The following is a 20,200-nucleotide window of genomic DNA, read 5'->3' as shown; positions in this document are numbered from 1 at the left end:
TGCGCCAGACTAACCACAAATTAAACTCTGATCTTTCCAAAGAATGTTAAAATGCAAGGTTGTTTATGTACCTCTGTGTGTAAATGCAATTGAAGCACCTTTAAACTTAATACCACTTCAGACACTATTCTCTAGATGCCGATTCCTTGTTGGCTCAAATGTGATGTGAAATGTTCAGAGCACTGCAGCAGCAACATTGCAACTATGAACAGGGATATAGCAATACCTTATTCAAATCTATATTCCCCACTTACATCCAGAAACAAATGCAGTGATTGGCCGTTCGGTGCCTCTGGGCTTTTCATTTGTTGAATTACTGCAACCTATTATCTCTCTTCGCCATTCTAGTTTTGCGTTTTGTACCGATCTCCTTTATTGTCCAAGGCTGAATACAAAATGCCATCACCAAATGCTACCGTGTTTCTCATTCATCATTCATCTTGCAGCTTTTTGTTATGCAGCCAGCATGGGAGCAATTTCTCAGTGCGTTCGCTTTTCAAGTAACAGTCACTGCCTAATCTGTTAAAGTGACCTGCACTGTCATAGGACAGCTATTGCACTTATTGCGGTCTCTCGCTCTTTATTTGCGCTCTTGTTTTTTCTGAATTCTTTATCCATTAATTTCTTATTTAGTGCATACTGTAACCTTGACTCGCTCCGTTTGAGTTGTTCACACATTCACAATTATAATTTATCTCTGTCCTGTTCTTTATTGCACTTATCCTTGTTTGTTTGTAGTAGCAATAAGATGATGCGCAGTTCTCACGTTTATTCTGTTGTGAACTCTGAAATACTGGTTCATTATCTTGCTCTTGAGCATAACATCACAAATAATGCAATGCATCAGTATTTAACTTCATTCCAATTTCGGTTTGTTACTCTTCCATAGCAATATGTTTGCACGTCTGACGTTTATATTCTGTTTATATTCCCATCTTTGCCTTTCGTTTATTTCCTTAAATTTACTTTTAATTTGTTTCATGTGGCATTACATATATTGCATTAGATTCACTCATTTCGTTTTGGGTGACATTTTGTTTCAATCAGTGCACGTTTCAATTAGTGCATGTTGTCATGACAACCTCTGTATGGCTGTATAAAAATATGGCGGCCACCTAGTTCCTTTTCTCTAACATTTCCCTGACGTTACTTCGTATATGTCACTTTCTCTGAGCCTGAAGCTCCGAAGCACCTCGCACTCTGGGTGAGTCACTCCCAGTCAATCTTTATTTCAAAAGATGCTTTCCTTTTCTGTTTTCCATTACAAATTAATGTTCCCACTTTCCAAAAAAAATGCTTACTGCTTACCCACCAACGTTTGCTCTTCAGTACATTAGTTATCTGTTTTCAGCTGCAGGCCCAGTTACACAGCATATCCTACCTTATCCTTTCCAATGCCTTCCTTCATTTTCAATTGCTTTCCTCGCATTGCAGCCCTTTGGCAATCCCCTTCATGTGTCCATGTATGCCATGATATAGAGCCATCACAATTAAACTAATGTGGCGTTTGTCCGTAGTCTTGCTTCTTTCTCTCTTTCAGTCGGCACATTAGCCACTACCACAGGCTTCATTTCTCCAGTCTTCTCCTCAAGGCTGCCAATATCTCTGTACCTCTTTATCTGAACTCGTGAGTTACTTTTCTCTTCGTATTGTTTCCCGTTTTGTACCATCCATCTTCCTCATCCCCAGCGCCCTTTACTCAGTTCCTCGGCCAATCTATTCCCCATCTGCTGCTTTTGGCCAGCTCCATGGTTCAGCACTGCAGGTTGTCAGTCACTACCTCATCACCAATTGTTGCATGCTTGCATACACCATTACAGTTACCATATTTCCATTAAATATTGACAGGAGACAGCCTGCATGTCTGACCTTTATTTCATATCAACTGCCTTTCCCCTATTCCATTCCTTCCCAGGTTCCACTCACTACACGTTCCACATTCTATTCAGCTACAACCATCAATGCATTCAACAACCCGCCTTTCTGCCCACTCAGCAGCCTCAACATGGGCAACCGTTATATTGTAAGCAGACCAGCCTCCTCATCCAGCAATGCCCCATCAACACCCCTCCTGCACCGCAAGACTACAGGAATATGGTCTCACTGCTCCCAGAAATGATTTAATAATTTCCACCTGGCAATTCCAATGTTAAACCACCACCACCCCCCCCTCCTCCTCCTCCAAATGTCTCCAAATGGGGGTTACCAGGATATACTGATCTTCTACAGACCAAAATGTCGTTGACAGAGCGACCCTGTCGTGCTAGCTGCTGCTTTGCTCCCGCTGGACCAGGCCGGTCCTCATCTCCAGTGTAACATTCAGGGACAAAAATTACACTGTTTGGTTGATACCTTTGCCCGCCACTCTACACTAAGAGCAGCGGATTTTCCTCAGGTCAATGTCTCTGATCAAATTCTAAATGCTGTTGGAACGTCTGGGACAATGATCCCACAGCCAGCGTCACACAACTTATCTGTTTCAATTGGTCCTATGTCTAACCAACATGCTTTTCTCCTTCGCCCATGTTCACCTGCTAACTTGTTGGGTATTGATTTATTGAGCAAATTGAATGGTAGAATATACTGCTACATGGATGGTATTTACCTCGAGGTCCCACAGTCTAAACAGGCTGTATGTTTATTCCTCCTGCAACAGTCTTCTCTCCCACCCGCCCCCAGAGTGTCGTGTCCTACCTCACCCACACGCAAACCATCCGAGACCTTCTCAACTGACTCCCTGTCTCATTACGGGCGTCACCAGTACATGTCACCTTGAATCCTGAGGTTCCGCTGCTTCGAGTGCCACAGTATAGGATTTCATCCCAAGCAGAAGGCAGCATCAAGCCTGTCATTCAATCACTCCTTTACCAAGGTATTTCATACTATGCCACAAGCCCGTGCAAATACCCCATACTCCCTATGGCCAAAGAAGGGACAAACAAGTACCGTTTCACACAGGACTTAAGAGCTCTTAATAAGGCTGTCGTCCCTTCTCATCCAGTTGTGACGGCTCCTATCAATATACCCTCATGTCTTCCTCCCAGTGCCACCTTCTTTACATGCATTGATCTAGCATCAGCATTTATTCTGCCCCGATCCACGAAGACTCAGAATATCGCTTTGCCTTCACAAACAAACCGCGCCAGCTCACCTACCGATCACTCCCCATGGGATTCATTGACTGCCCCTCCCTCTTCTCCCGGATACTGCTGGGAGACCTCAAGATATCTCCTTCCCAAGTGGCTCTGCCATGCTACAATATGTGGATGATCTCCTGATAGTGCCTCCTTCCTTTGAAGCATGTTGTACTGAACAACACACTCCTCGCTGTCTTGGCTGCCAAAGGGCACGAGGTGAAAAGGTCCAAGCTCCAGATGTGCCTCCCCACTGTCCATTATCTAGGGCATGACATCTCCCACGGCACTAGGCGCCTTGCCCCCTCCCGTGTTGCATGCATCCTTCAATGCCATATCCTGACACCAAGAGACAGCTCCGCTCCTTTTTGATAAGCAATTTTTGCCGCCCTTGGATTCTTGATTATGCCTCCATTGTTGCGCCCATGCAAAAGATGATTTTAGATGCATTGCCTGATAAAGTATCCTGATCTCCAGAGTCCACCACTGCCTTTTGGCCTCTCCATTGCCCCTGCCCTGGCCCTCCTGGATTATTCCAAATCCTTCACCATGTTGGTATGGTGTGATAATGTTTATTTATATAGCGCCTAAACACAGGCACGTGTTTCAAAGCGCTCAAGGAGGGAAGGAACACGGGGGAAAACAGTCGCTCAGAGCCCTTGAAATTCTCAGACGATAACGGTCTGCACAGGCAGAATAAGTGAATATGATACATTTAACCGTTTAGATACAGCAAATAAAAAACTGCAGAATCCCCGGCAGGCCTAAGTGCCCATTAAGGGGTGAAGACAAGGGAGAATAGACAAACTATCTTCAGGTAGGGCTGTATACAGATCGTGCAAGTGTGGGAGGGTAAGAGAGGGCCAGGGGACCAAGTGCGCCCATTCAGTAGAGATTGATGAAGTGCGGAGAGAGAAGCTCTCAGGGTTTTATTTCAAGTGCAGTGGGGTGCAGGGCCTTGTGGCAAGTGAAGAAGGACTGGCAGGGGTGCCTGGGACCTGTGAGACTCTGAAGTACACCAGGCGGCCAGTCGATAAGCTGTGTAGAAGGAGGGAGAGAAGGAAGAGGAGACGAGGAAGGTCAGAGTTTCCGGAACTTAAGAATTTCAGGTTCAAGACGGAGGGAGGCAGGCAGGCAGGGAAGCTGTCCCAGAGGGAGGCGTCTCCCTCCAAATCTCTGCTTGGAGAACCGGCACACCCGCAGAAGGTTGGAGGTAGATGAGTATTTAGTTGAAGGTAAGTAGGTCCCAAGCCTCCGAGAGCCCTGTGGACCATGCAAAGTGTTTTAAATTTGATCCTTGCAGCCACGGGGTGCCAGTAAAGGGATTTCAGCGCCAGAGAAATGTGGTCCCTGGGCTTGAAGCCAAGGATAAGTCCCTCTGTTCTGGATGAAGAGGCTGTTGCAGTAGTCCAGCCTGGAGAGAACTAGGGCACTGGAGACAGTTTGCCTCTGAGGGAAAGTGAGAAAAGGTAGAATGGCTCTAAAGAGGTGTAGTTGATAGACTTTTTTGAAATGTCAGAAGTGTGAGAGGAGAAAGTCGAGTAGAAGATGACCTCAAGGTTTTTGGCCACACAGGTGGGGGAATGTGCAGGGCCAAGGGAGGCCGACCAGAGTGAGAGGGGAGGAGGGGGGAGATCTGGAGCAGGTATCCCAATGCGAACCATCTCGGTTTTATTGGCATTGAGACAAAGGTTGTTTGCTGCACACCATAACTGAATAGCGGTCAGACAGTCGGGTATTAGTGAGGAGGCAGCGGCTGAGGGTAGCCTGAAGGATAGTTGCGCGTCATCCACATAACACTGGAAATTTGAGGTGAGAGTGAATGTTCTGTGATGAGAAAGAGGGTATGCCCTAGGTGTACTCACACAGAAGCATGGGGACCTACAATAGCCAGTTGCCAACGGCCACTCTGTTACACCCAGTAGCTTCTGCCTTACCCAAATGTCTAAAGGCGGTGACTGCTGCTGCACTCCCGTTCTCCAAAGTTGACACCATCGCACTGGCACGCCACATACATATGTGCCAGTGCCACACACCGTATTGGCCCTACGCCTCAGAGGTAAAACACAACACCTATCGGCGGCCCACCTCCTCTCCACCACCAATATCACCCTCATCAGATGTGCCCCTCTTAATCCTGCCACCCTTTTAACCAATCCTCATGATAGACACCTGCATGACTGACTTGCTGCGGTTGACTGTTTCTTCTCCATGACCCAACCTCAAAGGTGTCCCCTTCCCCAATGCTGACTTTGACGGCTCGTGTCTTAGAGGTTCCACAAGAAATGTACAGGCAGGATTTATAGTCTGTACCACCTTGAGCCCATAGTAACATTCCAGCTCCCATCGGTATTCAGCACAGGGTGCTGAACTCCTAACCCTCCCCAGGGCCTACACCATCGGCACACAACGCACAGCCACTATATACACAGATTCCTGCTATGCCTTTGACATCTCACACGATTATGGAACCCCCTGGAAACAGAGGTTACCTCACTGGCCAAGGTACACCTATCCTCAATGCACCCTATGTTGAAGCACTGCTTAACGCTATTTTGTTTCCCACAGAGTTGGCTATTGTCAAATGTAAGGCCCATACCCAGTGTTTAGACAGCATCTCCCAAGGAAATGCTTTGGCAGACAAGTATGCCACAAACGCAGCCCTCCATGGTCCTCAGTCTCCCGATTATGTGCTGCTGTTTCCACTCTCATTTGTAAGGACCCCTTAGAGCTCTGCCAGTCCGGAAAGGGATGCTAAGAAGCAGCCCCCCGGAACGAGAAACAGAACTAGAAAACTAAAGGTTTTGTGTGGTGCTCTGATCGCCTAGGGCATGATAGAACGGGCTGGTTAGGGGTCCCCATACATTGCGGCCAAACTTGGCAAGTGTTGCTCACTCCGTCGTAAAAAAAATAAATGAAGGATGGGGGGAAAAGTACCGCAAAGTTCCAAAGATACTGGTTCGCTCCCAAGTTCCCCTCCATTGTAGAGTAGTACTGCGCCCACTGCACCACTTGTCTTACATACAACCCGGGAAAGCCTGTCAAAGCTCCTCCCCGGGCACATGACCCGCTCCACAGACGCTTCATGAATTTGCAAATTGACGTCCATCGCAAATGAAAAAATGTACCTCCGAGTGTCCTGGTCGTCGTATACAAATTCTCCGGACGTACTGTGGCCTGCCTCTGCAAATAAGCTGATTAGATCACTATAGCTAAAAGACTACTTAACGAGTTCATCCCACACTGTGGCCTCACAGTATCCGTAAACTCTGCCAGGGGCATTCATTTCACAGGACAGACTGTCCACAACATTTGCAAGACCCTACGTTCTCTTCAAAGGTTCCAATGGTCAAAATGGACCTTAAAAACCTGAAAACTGCCTTGCGCCATGTAATAGGCCTAAGCTGGCCAAATGCTCTCCCTCTCGTTTTGATGGACATTAGAAATATAGCAGAACGTCTGCCAGGCAACACATGAGACTCTAATAGGCAGACCCATGAGGATGCCAGTGACTGCCCCCCTAGATCCAGAACTATGAAATATTCAACTTAACGATGATCTTGTGTCATATTGCAAAAACTCTAATGCTCGTTGTCGGTTCTCACTTTCAGCAAATACAAGAACTTCTTCTTCGTCCACCTGAAGCACTGTGCCACAGCCTCCTGCCATGAGACGGGGTGGCCCTGACGGTTTATTTGCAAATGTGTTCCTACCAGGTCCTGCTAACAACTCACACCACAGTCCGTTGCAGAGGCCTCAACGCCTGGGTCCACACCCGCCACTGTGTAAAGACCGCACCACCAGGCGATGAAGAGCCACAGCCAAAAGACAAGGACAACGCCACCAGTGACGCTGGAACCACCAGCCCAGCTACCACCTCCAGGGGTCCGGGACAAAGACACCCCGCTGCAGCTGCCCACTGGAGCCACAGACGACAGGCTCTGTGTAGCACCCCATCCATTACTTCTAGACGATGACACTCGGATACCAGTTCAGAGGTATAACCTAAGGAGTTCTGGCTCCAGCACCACTGGCAGGTGAAGCGCACAGACGTCCTGCTACACCCGCCTTCTGCCTTTTACAGGTGCACCAACACTCTCAAAATGTGTTTCTTCTTCAGGCAGACACCAATACAAGAGGTCTAGGGGGGCCGGCTGAGTGAGCCTAGCACCTCAGCAATTGCCTTCGCTCCTTCTGCTGCATCACAGACCAGCTCCACCTGACCCATGTGATGTGCCAGGGTCTTTGCCTCCTAGCTGGTCTGTATACATGCTCTTTGCATCCTCTGCCTTATTTATTGGGCAGCATATTCTCCTGCAGAGTGGACAGCAAACAAACCTTTTCGGCACGCTGACCCGCTACCTTTCTGCTACACGCCTGACCAACCATCTACCCTGCTGGCTTGCTGAACTTTGCCATCTGCTATCTCCAGCTTCCCAGGTCCAGGGATCACCTAAATTGCTTGGAACTCTTGGGCACAAGGCACCATTTTGCGCAAGAATGGAGAGCACAAGTTAGGGCTGGACAGCACAAGTTAGGGCTATTATTGCCCATGACCACTGCATAACTGATGTTTCTCTGATCACATGCCTATCGTGCCTACAATGCATTACAAACGATTACTGCTTTCATTTCACGGTCACAGGCTACCAAAGCAAGCATCCCGTGGACAAGATACTGCCCTGACTGGTTGGACAGATTGGTTTTGTAATAACTGTACGTGATAGGATTGTTTCTTGCACAGTGCTATTGATTTTAAAGTATTGGACCCTGTCCTTTCTCTCCCTCACGTCTTTCCACGCCAGTATCTCTAGGAACACTGCCGTAATGTACAATGGCCAAGCAGGGGAGTGCCTGGACTAAATACCAACAGCACAGCCATGGGTATCCCCAACACATAGACACGTTCCCCAATGCTGCCCATAACTTCGGTATTCATGTCGCCCAAACACCAATAGGTTTCTCAAGTTTCTCAAGGACATATGCCGATCTAATGAATGCCTCAGATTGGTATGTTTGAGCACACACCCCAACACACGCTAGCGGAAGAATTCCTTTCACCCCACTGTGATTTCCTGAATTTGACTGGCCTTAGTTGTCCCCCATTACAGTATACACTGCTACACCTTCTCCAGTACCATCTCTCCCTAAATGACAACCTGTGCGCTGTGGTCTTTACCCTGTCCCAGGGATGACCAAATGGGGGGGTGGGGGTTGATGTGGCAGGATTGTCCAGATACTATACCTCCTAGCAATCACCCTCCCCAGCTAGGACCCAGATCCTGCACCATGGCTTAGCCTGTGGCCTCTTGCTACACACTGCTCTCCTGCCATGACCACACCCCTCCATGGCTCGGCAGGCCATGACCTAATGCTGCCCTCGGGACCCACGAGACACCAGCTCCCACTACATTTCCATAGCTGTGCACAAATAGCACCTTATAAACTAGTATTGCGGTGTATACGCCCGAGCTGCATACTAATCTTGCTACACAAAGTACTGTGAATGTAACAGCAAGGTTTCTTCACAAATGTCCGCTTCCTATTATTACCAAATGTCTACAAACGTCATGGAAACTTGCCAGGCTATATAAAATGAGCTTGGACCAAACACAGGGTGAGCGCTCCGTCTGACACTTGTCATTCTGTATTCTGGGGTTTGTCCTTCTCCAATAACTTGGTTTGCCTCTCAGCTGTGTCCCGACTTCAATGCGGTTAGGATTTCCCCCTACCTTGGAGATTTCCTTATTCTTATTTTCTAAAATAAAAATGCTTGGAATGTTGGGAGAGACTGGGCAAACACAGCTTTGCAAAATATACTGAGACAACACATAGAAGGGGATAAACCCAGCCGCCTGTTGGCAAGGCTGTATAAAAAAAAGAGGATAAACAGGGCCCCATACATTACATACACAGGACGACAGGATGTGTGACAGTTTCTGGAATTTTACCAAAACCTGTATCAGGAAAGAACCCGGACACCAAGGGCCCATTTAGAGGAAGTGCTGGACGAAATAGTACTCCTGGTGTTGAGTCAGGAGGCGAGGGATAGCTTAGAAGCACCCATCGCCCTGGAAGACATACAAAACATGATCGTAACCCTGTCGACGGGGAAGACACTGGGATCAGATGGGCTACCCAGTGAATTCTATAAGGAAGATGCCCAAGAATTGGCCCCTCACTTGCTTAGCACCTTTAATGATTCCTATGAGGCGGGGGTTCTCCCATTGTGCTTGAGGGAATCCATCTTAATACCTCTTCTCAAGCTCCATAAACCTCCAGAGAAGTGTAGCTCTTACAGGCCCCTTTCAATGCTTATCCAGGATGGCAAGATACTCACATCCATACTTGCAAATCGGATGAAAAAAGTGCTATATAACCTGGTGCTGCCAGATCCAATGGGTTATATACCAGGACGAAGCATGTCCTGGAATCGGAGACTATTCTCGTGCAACACGTGATAGATAGCACTGCACCCTGGGACATACTGGGCGCCATAGCCACATTGGACGCAGTTAAAGCGTTTGATTGATTCCGTAAGATGTGACTTGCTTTACGCAACTCTGCATAGGTTCGGGCAGACATATCAAGTGGGTACAGCTAGTGTATACTAGTCAGATTGCTAGGGTCAAAACTGGAAAAGGTGGAGGACACAGTGTTGGCCGCTGTTGCTGCTGCTTTATGTTCTAGCCATGGAACCTATTGCCCAATAGCTCAAGGCGGAATACATTGGGGCAGGCATTGATACGATAGGTTACTTATAACGTGCTTAATACCCAGAGGTTTCTAAGCACGGACCCGGGGATCAAACCCGTGGTGCTCAGTGTCATCTTGCTTCCAATGCGAGCAAGTTGCCCCTGAGCTATCCTCCCGAGATATTGAAATAGATGGGACCAGACATCTGATATCCATGTATGCATATATTCAAAACCCTGAAGATAATTTGGAACTTTTGCTGGAAGCGACGGCGCTCTTCGGGAAATGGTCAGGGATTACAAGTAGCATGGACAAATCAGATTGGTTCCCCTAGCGGGACTGTGCAAGTTAGATCCAGGGGCGCTGCCTGTTCGTGCCCTACAGTGGTAAGTGTCTTTTTTCAGGTATCTTGGAGTCAACGTGTATCACGACCCAGCAGTGGAGCAAGCACAGAACACGCTGAGGGCCTTGGAAGGGGTTAAGAGCTCTATGAGATTCTGGACCAGACTGCCCCTTTTGCTGATGGGAAGGGCAGCTCTGTTAAAGATGCTGCCCACGTTGCTACACTTGTCAATGTTCCGTTCTACATAACTAGATCTTTCTTTAAAACTTTGGATAGTATTTTAGTACTTGTAGAGAGTTCGTGGCAAAACGGGGGGAATCGAATAGTGCTGACGCTACTTAACAGTCCACACATGCAGAGGGTGGCATTAGAGCCCCGCAGTTCGAACTATACTGCGTAGAAGGGCAGGTACAGTTTGTGGTGGATTGGTTGGCAGATGACCCTACCCCCTACACATTGATGCTTCAGCCCATAGGGTTGCGCTATTACCTGAAAGAATTGGTGTGGATGAGGAAACCCTGGGACAGCCGTTGGTCGCACCTAGTGTCCCTAGGAGTGAAAAAGTGGGACAGAGGAGTGGCAGCAAATGGGGCTCACGGACCCAATCTCAGTGCAGATTCTGCTGGTCTCGGTGATGGCATCTTCAACACAAGGTAGGAGGGGTATACGCACGAAATGGGAAACCTGCGGGGCTGCCACATTAGGGTGGCTTATTGCAGAATATGACCTTCAAACTCTTAAGAGTTGGCTGTATGCACGGGAATACATAAAGGCCAATACCTGTTACACAGCACAATCAAGAGTACGCAAACTAATGGGGAAACACGCAGTAGTAGATGTCCTATATGACATAGCTGAAGGGGGGGGCACACCATATCGCGGCTATACAACCTTTTTCTGTCTAATGGGCCTCCCTCCCCTCTAGCGATACAGGGTAAATGGGAGGAGGACTTGGGCAGAGTTCACAGATGCACAATGGGGGCAGGTGCTGGGATACCACAAGTGTGTCACGAAATGCAAGACTGCAGCTTTTACAGCTGCTGGTGACATGCAGGGCATACACGCCTCCTCGGAGGATCTCATGGTTCACAGGCGAGACAGTACAGGTGTGTCCCATGTGCAGGGAGGTGGAGGCTGGGCTGTTGCACAAGTTTTGGGCATGCCCAGTGGTGCGGCTATACTGGCAGAGGGTGGGTGGGTTTGTTGGGCCGCTTTCCACATCCCAACAGCACTGAAAATGCGCATATAATGATTTTGCGTGCATCCTGGCCAAACAGGATAGCTATAGCATGGAAATCTCACAAAGGCCCAGCAGTCAGGGATTGGTGGTAGGACCTGAAGCGGTGGGCGATGGCGGAAACTGGCTTGGACGAAGGCTGTGAGGAGTAGCCAAGGCGTGTAGCACGGAATGGGAGACCTTGTTGCACATTCCGTTTGCGGTGGAATCTATAGAAGGAGGGGAGGCGGATCAAGTCCAATAACAGAGGTATCGAACATGGTGTAAGATTTCTTAGATACTGTACCAGTGCTTCAGGCAAGCGCAGGATGGGAAAAGGAGGGGGGTGTTTGAGAAATGTTAGTGGTCAGATGTTGACATTGTTCTGTGATAAGATGCTTATGTACCAGTTAAAACCAATAAAACAAATTTTAAAAAAACAGGTTCTCAGTATATGTGAGGACACTTAAATCTTCCAATGAAATCTAGACACGCCTTTCCCAGCAGTAACAGTCTAAAACAGGTTACCACCTATGAGGGACGAAAAATATCGAAGTCAACGGGCTAGAAGAGTCTACAGGGAGCCAGGACAGCCAAAGTCAATTTGAAACAGTCTATGGAGCTGAGGCACTTCTTAGAATCAGAGTCTTGCACAAAGTTAGAGAGAGTGTGTTAGAAAATCACTTGTAGGGTCACAAGCTGTGAAGCCTGTGAAAGTCATCTACTGCAATTCCCAATTGAGAAAAGCACAGCTAAAAGACAATGACTTTAGTACCCCAAGTCTAAACAGTACCCCTGGTTTGAAGAAGAGTGGTCCAGCTGGTTTCTGTCTTGCTACAGGGGTGCAGACCCTGTGTTCCTGAGCCTCAGTCATGGGGACAAGGGGGAGGATGCCTGGAGGGCTCCTGCGGTGGTACTTGGGAGGTTGTCAGCAGCTACGGCCACGTTTCAGCAGCACTTTGCGGTTTCAGTGCTTAGTAAACAGCCCAGTCGTGGATGTCATATGCCGGTTGGGCTTCCTTCACTCCTTGGGTCCTGAGGGGACTGGAGCTCTGGTCGTCCTGCTTCTGGAGGGTCCTTAGGAGGCTCCTGGAGCTTCTAGCTGGATTAAAGATGTTACTCTCTACTACAGATTACTGAACCCCAGGCACTCGGTTGTTGCAGCAGCGAAGTATAGCCAGTCGGGGAAGATGGTCCAGTGGAGTTCATCTCGGGGTTAGTTGATCCGACTAACCCAAGTGGTCCCTTCTGGAGCTTCTCTGTCGAACTGAAATAGGAGGTTCAGCACAGCAGCAGGGCTTTGCCAGGCAATTCAAAGGTCCAGGAGGATGCAGCAAGTTTCATTCACGGTTTCTTTATCAGGTATTTCTCCCAGTGGTCGACTTTGCTTCGAATCCCAAACCCTTGCCTTTTAAGCAGGTTTCTCCCATTCATGCACAGCCTAGGCTGTCAATCACACAGGAAGGTGGTTACAGCCAGCCAGCAAATCAGGACTGGTTGCATTTAGGCATTCCTAAAGACAAAGGACAGGGGAGTTTCGGGACCCTCGCTCACATCCTGCCTTTACAGACACACTAGAGCCAGAGGCGGGCTTCAGGGCTGAAGCCTGCCAAAGGCAAAACAAAGGGCTCAAACTGCTTCGACGCACAGAGTAAAACCCAAGCAAGACCTAAAACAGAAAATAGCGGAAAAACAAGACCGGGCCACTTTGACAAAATGGTCACCCATAGGTGCTGTATTGCAGCTGATGGTGCAGCCTGTGGTAGAAAAGCACAATGGTAAAAAAATTAAACCACTGCCACCAGCCGTTCAAAGTAGTGAGGGTAACAAAAATGTTACATGAGAATGTAGAATAATGGGCTACTAGGTAACCCCCCCCCAGCACTCCACATAAGATGGTGTGTGCTCGACCTACAAAGAAAAAAAGTCAATTTCACTTAACTATTCTTGGGAAGAACAAGTTACTCTCTTACCTGGTAACGTTCTTTCGATGGGATGGTCCGACGACGTATTCCATATCTATGACAGTAATCACCACAGCTGTGCTGCTTCGGAAACTTTTCGGCGTCTGCGTCGATGACATCGATGCGCCGTCCCCGAGGACCTCCTCCGACGGCCGACGTCACCCGATGTGATAAGTAGGACGCACAACGCCCATAGCCTCAGTTGTAGTTTTTTTCCCCCCAGAAAGTGCGACACCAGTTTTCTGCCAGTCAGACACACAAGGCCTTGCGGAACGCAAGCTGCAATCGCATAAGAAATTCTGCAGCGGGGAAGGTAGGGAGGGAGCGATATGGAATACGTCGTCGGACCATCCCATCAAAAGAACGTTACCAGGTAAGAGAGTAACTTGTTCTTCGAGGGGATTGGGTCCTCTGACGTATTCCATATCTATGACAGACTCCCAAAGCAGTACCAAGCAAGGAGGTGGGAAAAGAATTTAGAACACAAATTTAGCATGCCCAAATTGCAGAATAAAGGACTGCCTTGCCAAAGGCCAGATCCTGCCCTCTGATGGAATCGAGTGCGTATTGACGTACAAAAGTATGTACCGAAGCCCAGGTGGCTGCATCACAGATGTGATGAATAGGAACACCCACGCAGCCACTCCCCTGGTAGAATGGGCCCGCAAGCCAGCCGGAGGGTCCTTACCCGCCAATCGGTAACACTCAGATAGCTAAAATAATCCAACGAGACAGTCTGTTTCGTCACAGCTTGTCCCAAACGCTTTCCACCGTAACTAATGAAGTTGATCGTCCACTCTGACCCGGGACATGTGCAAAATATAAAAGGTCAATGCTCTCCTAGGATCAAGCCTATAGAGCCTCTCCTCTTCCTTACCAGGATGTGGAGGAGGATAGAACGCCGGAAGAACCACCTTCTGGCTCAAATGAAATTCTGAAACCACCTTCGGAAGAAAGGAAGGACGAACTCGAAGGACAACCCTGTCCTTATGAAACACAGTGAAGGGTGGCTTAACTGAAAGTGCCTGTAACTCACTCACTCACTCTGCGAGCGGAAGTAACCGCAACCAAAAACAGTTTTCAAAGTTAACAGTCTCAAAGGGCAAGAATGCAAAGGCTCAAATGGAGCACCCAGATTCAAATCCCGACCTGGCACCAGAAAAGGTGACGGAGGAAACACATTAGTGAGCCCTTTCAAAAACTAAAATTAAAGGAATCTTAAAATAGGAACATTCTTCGGACGAGCGCTTAAATATGGACAGCGCCGCCAGGTAACCTTTAATGGTCCCCACTTGCAAGCCCCTGTGGGCCAAAGAAAGCAAAAAAGACAGAACCATGGGAATGTCACATTCAAAAGGATCCACATTCTTAACTCTGCACCAGTCGCAGAATTTACGCCAACGGTACAGAGACTTTGTTGCCGGCCGTCTGGCCGAGAGCAACACCTCCAACACGTCTTCAGGGAGGTCCCAATCCTTATACCTCAACCTTTCAGAAGCCAAGCCTGAAGGTTGAGGGATCTGACCTCTGGATGGAGAACCTGACCCCCCTCCCGTGAGAGCAGATTGTCTCGGTAGGGAAGACGGCGTGGAGGGCAGATGGACAAGTCGAGAAGGTCCGGGTACCACGTCCACTGGGCCCACGCCGGAGCAATGAGGATCATCTGGGAACCGAACATCCGCAGTACTTGCGGGATGACGGGGACTGGAGGAAACGCGTACAGCAGTGGGAATAACCACTCCACCATGCACGCGTCTCCTAAGGCTCCTTTTGGAGGAAATTCCTGCAAGCAGAACCTTTCGCACTTCCGGTTGACACTGGAAGCAAAGAGATCCACTTGAGGGGTCCCCCAAAGGCCAAAGATCTCCAGGAGAATCTCCTGAGCCAGCTCCCACTCGTGAGAGATCGTGCTCTGCCTGCTCAGAGCGTCTGCTGTCTCGTCGTCCCCGGCAAGATGAACAGCCGAGATCGAAACTTCCTGCTGGATGGCCGAGAACTCGAGCTGCATCGCCTCCCTGCACAGAGGAAGTGACCCTGCCCCCCCTTTTTGTTGAGGTAGTGCATGGCCACCGTGTTGTCCGTTAGAATCAGGACACTCTTTCCTCGCAGTCAGCAGAAAAGCCTTCAGGGCTAGCCTGACGGCCCTCAGCTCCAACAGATTGATATGGAGTCTAGACTCCGACGGAGACCAACGACCGCTGACTGTCAACTCGTTGGCATGAGCTCCCCATCCCGTGAGGGATGCGTCCGTCACGATCGTCACCTCTGGCCAGGGCAGCCAAAATGGGGCCCCCTTCATCAGATTGCCTTCGACGGCCCACCACAGAAGGTCCTGGGCGACTGAGGGCGGCACCTGAACAGGGTCCAACATCCTGCCGGAGGACTGAGACCACAGGAGCTTGAGTGCCCATTGCAAAGATCTCATCCGCAACCTGGCCTCTGGCACCAGAAGAATTCAGGATGCCATGAGGCCGAGCAGTCTCAAGAACTCGGACGATGGGAGAGTCTGGGCAAGTTGAAACTTGTGCACCATCTGCTGAATGTGGAGAATCCTCACCTGGGGAGGAAAACACAGCCCCAGGCATGTGTCAAGCATTGCTCCGATGTACTGGAGCTGCTGTGTTAGCGTCAAATGGGACTTCTTTAAATTGAGGCAGAAGCCGAGCTTGTGAAGGGAGTGGCAGGTGACGGACAGGTGATCCCGGACTTGCTCGGGAGAGCTCCCCCCTGATCAACCAATCGTCCAGGTAGGGGTGACGTGAATCCCCACCCCCCCTTTCCTGAGATGCGCCGACACCACCACCATGAGCTTGGTGAAAACCCTTGGGCGGAGGTCAATCTGAACGACAGGACCCGAAACTGAAAGTGCGAGTCGCCAACCGCGAACCTCAGGTACTTCTTGTGCTTGCAATGGATCGGCACATGGAAGTAAGCGTCCTTGAGGTCGAGAGACACCAACCAGTCCTAAAGTTGAAGGGCCTGGAGGACTTGAGAGAGTAACCATCTTGAACTGTCCTTCCTGAGGAGTTTGTTCAAACCCCGCAAGTCCATGATGGGTCTCTATCCCCCGTCGTTCTTCGAAATAAAAAAATAAGGGGAACACCATCCCTTGTTCCTCTCCGCTACAGGCAACAGTTCTATGGCTCCTTTCTCCAGCAGGGCTTGAATTTCCTGCGCAAGGAGCAGATCCGGACTCTTCAAAGAGAGGTTCCCAGGTGGATTGTCGTGAGGCCTCTGCCGAAAGGGAAGACAGTAGCCGTGGGTTATGATCTCCAGAACCCACACATCTGAAGTAATGGCTTGCCACTCTAGAAGATGCTGCGCCAGCCTTCCCCCAACCGGCAAACCATGGAACCTGGCCTCATGACTGAGTGGTAGCGGCTGCGGCGTCGCCCGAGGGCAAAGAGGCAACTGCCTGAGCGGCCTTGGCACCTCGAGTACCCTGTTTTCCACCTCTGGCACTCTTACGGTGGCCTCTGACTGACAGCTCCTCTCGCTTTACTGAAGGACGAGTAATAGCGAAAGGGACCTCCCCTCCATTGCTGTCCCCTAGGACGAAAAGGCGGAGGTTGTCGAACTGCAGCGCCCAAGGACTTTGCTGAAGCTTTGGAGGTCTGCAACCGCTCAAGGCTCTCGTCAGCCTTGCTGCCAAAAAGGTGTTCACCGTCAAAGGGCATGTTGAGGAGCCGGGACTGCACATCAGGAGCGAACCCCGACTTCTGCAACCACGCAAACCTGTGTATTACGGTGCTTGCCGCCATGGACCTGCTGACACAATCTGCCATGTCCAAACCCGACTGAACGGCCTCACACGGCATCCTTGCCATCCTGAACCATAGCAAGGAAACCATCCCGTTCGTCCCCTTCGGGAATATGTTCAGCCGCTAATGCAACACAGTTCCACAGAGTGTGTGTGAAACGAGACATGGCACATACAGAGTTGGCCGTCTGAAGCGCCATACCCCCTGAAGAAAACACCTTCGCCCAGCCATCAAAACTTTTGTCGTCCCTATCCGGAGGGATGGTTGGATACGACGCCTGCTTTGCTGGGGCCGTAGCCGCCTGCACCACCAAACTCTCCAGAGTGGCGTGCCTGGACAAGTAGCAGGGGTCGCTACTGGCTGGACGGTATTTTCACGACAAAGACTTGCCCACTGCCGGGAGACTCTCCGGAGCAGTCCAAGCCGCCGCCACCCTTCTCTGCAGAGCCATATGAAACGGCAGTACCAGGGCAGTGGGGGGACCAAGATCGAGGATGTCTGAGAGATCATCCTGAACAAACTCCCCTGGGGGAGCCGACCATCCCAAGTACTCGGTGACCCGAGACATAAGGCGCCGGTACGAAGAATCGGCATGAGTGCCAGGCTCAGGCCTACAAAACCCCACCTCCGGAGAGGTGTCCAGTCCACTGGCATCATGCAGTGATTGCCTCAGGTCATCAAATTGGCTATGGCCCGAGAGAAGCTCATCCGGCACCATAACCGGAACCAAGCCCTCATCAGAGCCCTCATCACCCTCTGAAATGTACTCCAGGCGGTGAGAGGAAGACACCTGGAGACCAAAGCTATGCCTGACCTTAGCCAGAACCTTCTAGGGGCTACCCCCGTGCCACGGGGCCCCTCCGACACCACCGCCTCGAAAGGCGTCGAGGGCGCTGAACGAGTCGGCGCCGAGAGAATCGGTGTCGAGCGAATCGGCGTCAACGTCAGCCGCGGCCTCGAAGCCAGAGCTCCGAGCGTGTCCTTAGACGACCTGGGCGCCGACAGCGTCGACGACCCCCTCAGAGGCGGAACCTCGAGAGAGGTCGTCGACGACCTCGGCGCCACAGGCGTCGACATCTTCCTCTAAGACTGCACAGGATCATGCAGTCTCGAGTGTGTCGAGGACCGGGACCTGGAACGGGCATGGCGAGAACGGTTACCCTTGTCCGAGGGGGACCTCTCCCGCGAACCGTGACGACCACTCGAGCCCGAGTGGTCGGCACCCTCGGAGGCATGGACGGACCGGTGCCCTGCGATTCAAGAATCGCCAACATAATCTTCCCGAAGGAAGCCCATTCCTCTGGTGTCGCTTGCATGGTGGGATAAGAGATCCGCCGACGGGCGGAGTCCTCGGAAGAGGACGGGGAAGGCGACCGATGCTGTTGCTTCCAGGAATGCCTCGAAGAGGCAGAGGAGTGGCGTGACCGACTCCTGGAAGGAGACCCACCGGACCTCCGACGATGACGTGGAGAGTCGCCTCTCGAATCATCCGTCGAAAGCCCCGCAGACCTCGACTTCCTGGGCTTAGACACCCTACCTAATGACAGCTTCTTCTTGCGCTCCCGCAATGCCTTGGCCTTGAGCGACTGGCAGTCGACACAGTCGTCAGTGTCGTGGGCTTCCCCGAGGCACCAGAGGCAGGCGTCGTGCAAGTCCGTTACCGACATCTTGGACCCACAGTCCCCGCATTTCTTGAAGCCCGGACGCAGGGTTGAAGACGAGGTAGACATCGTCACGAACAGGTTTTCACAAAATCCTGAACAGGTTCAAAGAACCGAGAAGAATACAACAAACTCCAAAGAGTCGAGGCGTACCGAGATACACGAAGCAAACACGTTTGCGGAAAAAATGGAAATGAGGCTACGGGCGTCGTGCGTCCTACTTATCACATCGGGTGACGTCGGCCGTCTGAGGAGGTCCTCAGGGACGGCGCATAGACATCATTGACGCAGGCACCGAAAATGTTCTGAAGCAGCACAGCTGTGGGGATTACGGTCATAGATATGGAATACGTCGGAGGACCCAACCCCCTCGAACTGTAGTTCTCACAAGAATACTGCACTGAAGGTGCTGTGTGTCGCCATACAAAATGTAGATGCCTATGGAGTTGGTCAGACTCCAAAAACGGTGGAAAAAATCCAAATCGGGTAAAAACACACGAGAGAGCGAGAGACAGTGAGGAAAAGGTCTCTCTCTCACTCCCTCCAGGGTTAAAATTTAAAAATCCTAAAGTCCAGCCAAAGAGCTTGGGGTTTCCAAGGCTGAAGGGAATTAGCACAGAAATGATAATTCTCCCCAACATTCATCACTATCAAAACAAATCTGATTGGAGCTCTTCAAAGCTTGGCTTAAGCTTCACTTTCTTGTCAAAGAGCTAGCTCCCACTGCCGTCTTCCCCCAAATCCTCCCTACCTGACAGCATCAGTCTCCTCCAGTGATGTGGGATAATGTTATGTTGTTCAATACTCTTCTTTAATTTGAAGGACGTCTCCCCCTGTTTATTCATCCCCTCACCATATTGTTTGAAGTGTCCTTGCAAATCATGTGCATCACGTCTGGAGTTAGAAGGTCCCAGGTCAGCTGAATTATGTTTGTGTTTAAATGTTAACTATGTAATGTCATGACCTATCACAGACAAATCCCCTAAAGGGGTGCGCTGTAAATATGAGCTGATGATGGTAGTTGGATAAATGTGAGCAATGAGAACGTGGAAATGAAAGAAAATTGGATTTCTTTTGTATATGTTTGACCAATCGTGTGGTGGAGATGATAAAATATGTGGGAGTGTTTTAACTGTTGCGAAATGTATATAATGTGAAGTGTTTGTGTGGTTCAGGGAGACTTGAGTTAGATTGACTACAGCATAATCTACCGCCTCCCGGCTGATTGTGCAATGAACTTGCTTTACAGACAAACGTGCACTCACTTTTTAAGTGGTGGGCCTTCTTTGGGTTAAAGTGATTAGAGGCCCAATCCGCACAAGGGCCTGAAACTTAAACCTCGATTTTAGTATCTGCACAAGAGGGATGCTGCAGCTATAATGTATTAAGAAATCTTCAGCAACGTTTAACAGCTAGTGAATAAAA

General features: G+C 49.9%; 1 protein-coding gene across 2 annotated transcripts in view; it reads right to left on the bottom strand.

Moving 5' to 3' along the window:
• The window catches only part of NKTR (natural killer cell triggering receptor), a 1,715,190-nt gene that overhangs the window by 1,499,219 nt on the left and 195,771 nt on the right, over positions 1-20,200 (bottom strand). The gene's annotated exons all lie outside the window — the stretch shown is intronic.

Source organism: Ambystoma mexicanum, chromosome 2q, assembly GCF_040938575.1.
Source record: "Ambystoma mexicanum isolate Mex_15411 chromosome 2q, UKY_AmexF1_1, whole genome shotgun sequence".
NCBI classification, from domain to species: Eukaryota; Metazoa; Chordata; class Amphibia; order Caudata; family Ambystomatidae; genus Ambystoma; species Ambystoma mexicanum.
The sequence above is the reverse complement of the archived record's forward strand: the minus strand, read 5'-3'. Positions and strand labels throughout refer to the sequence as shown.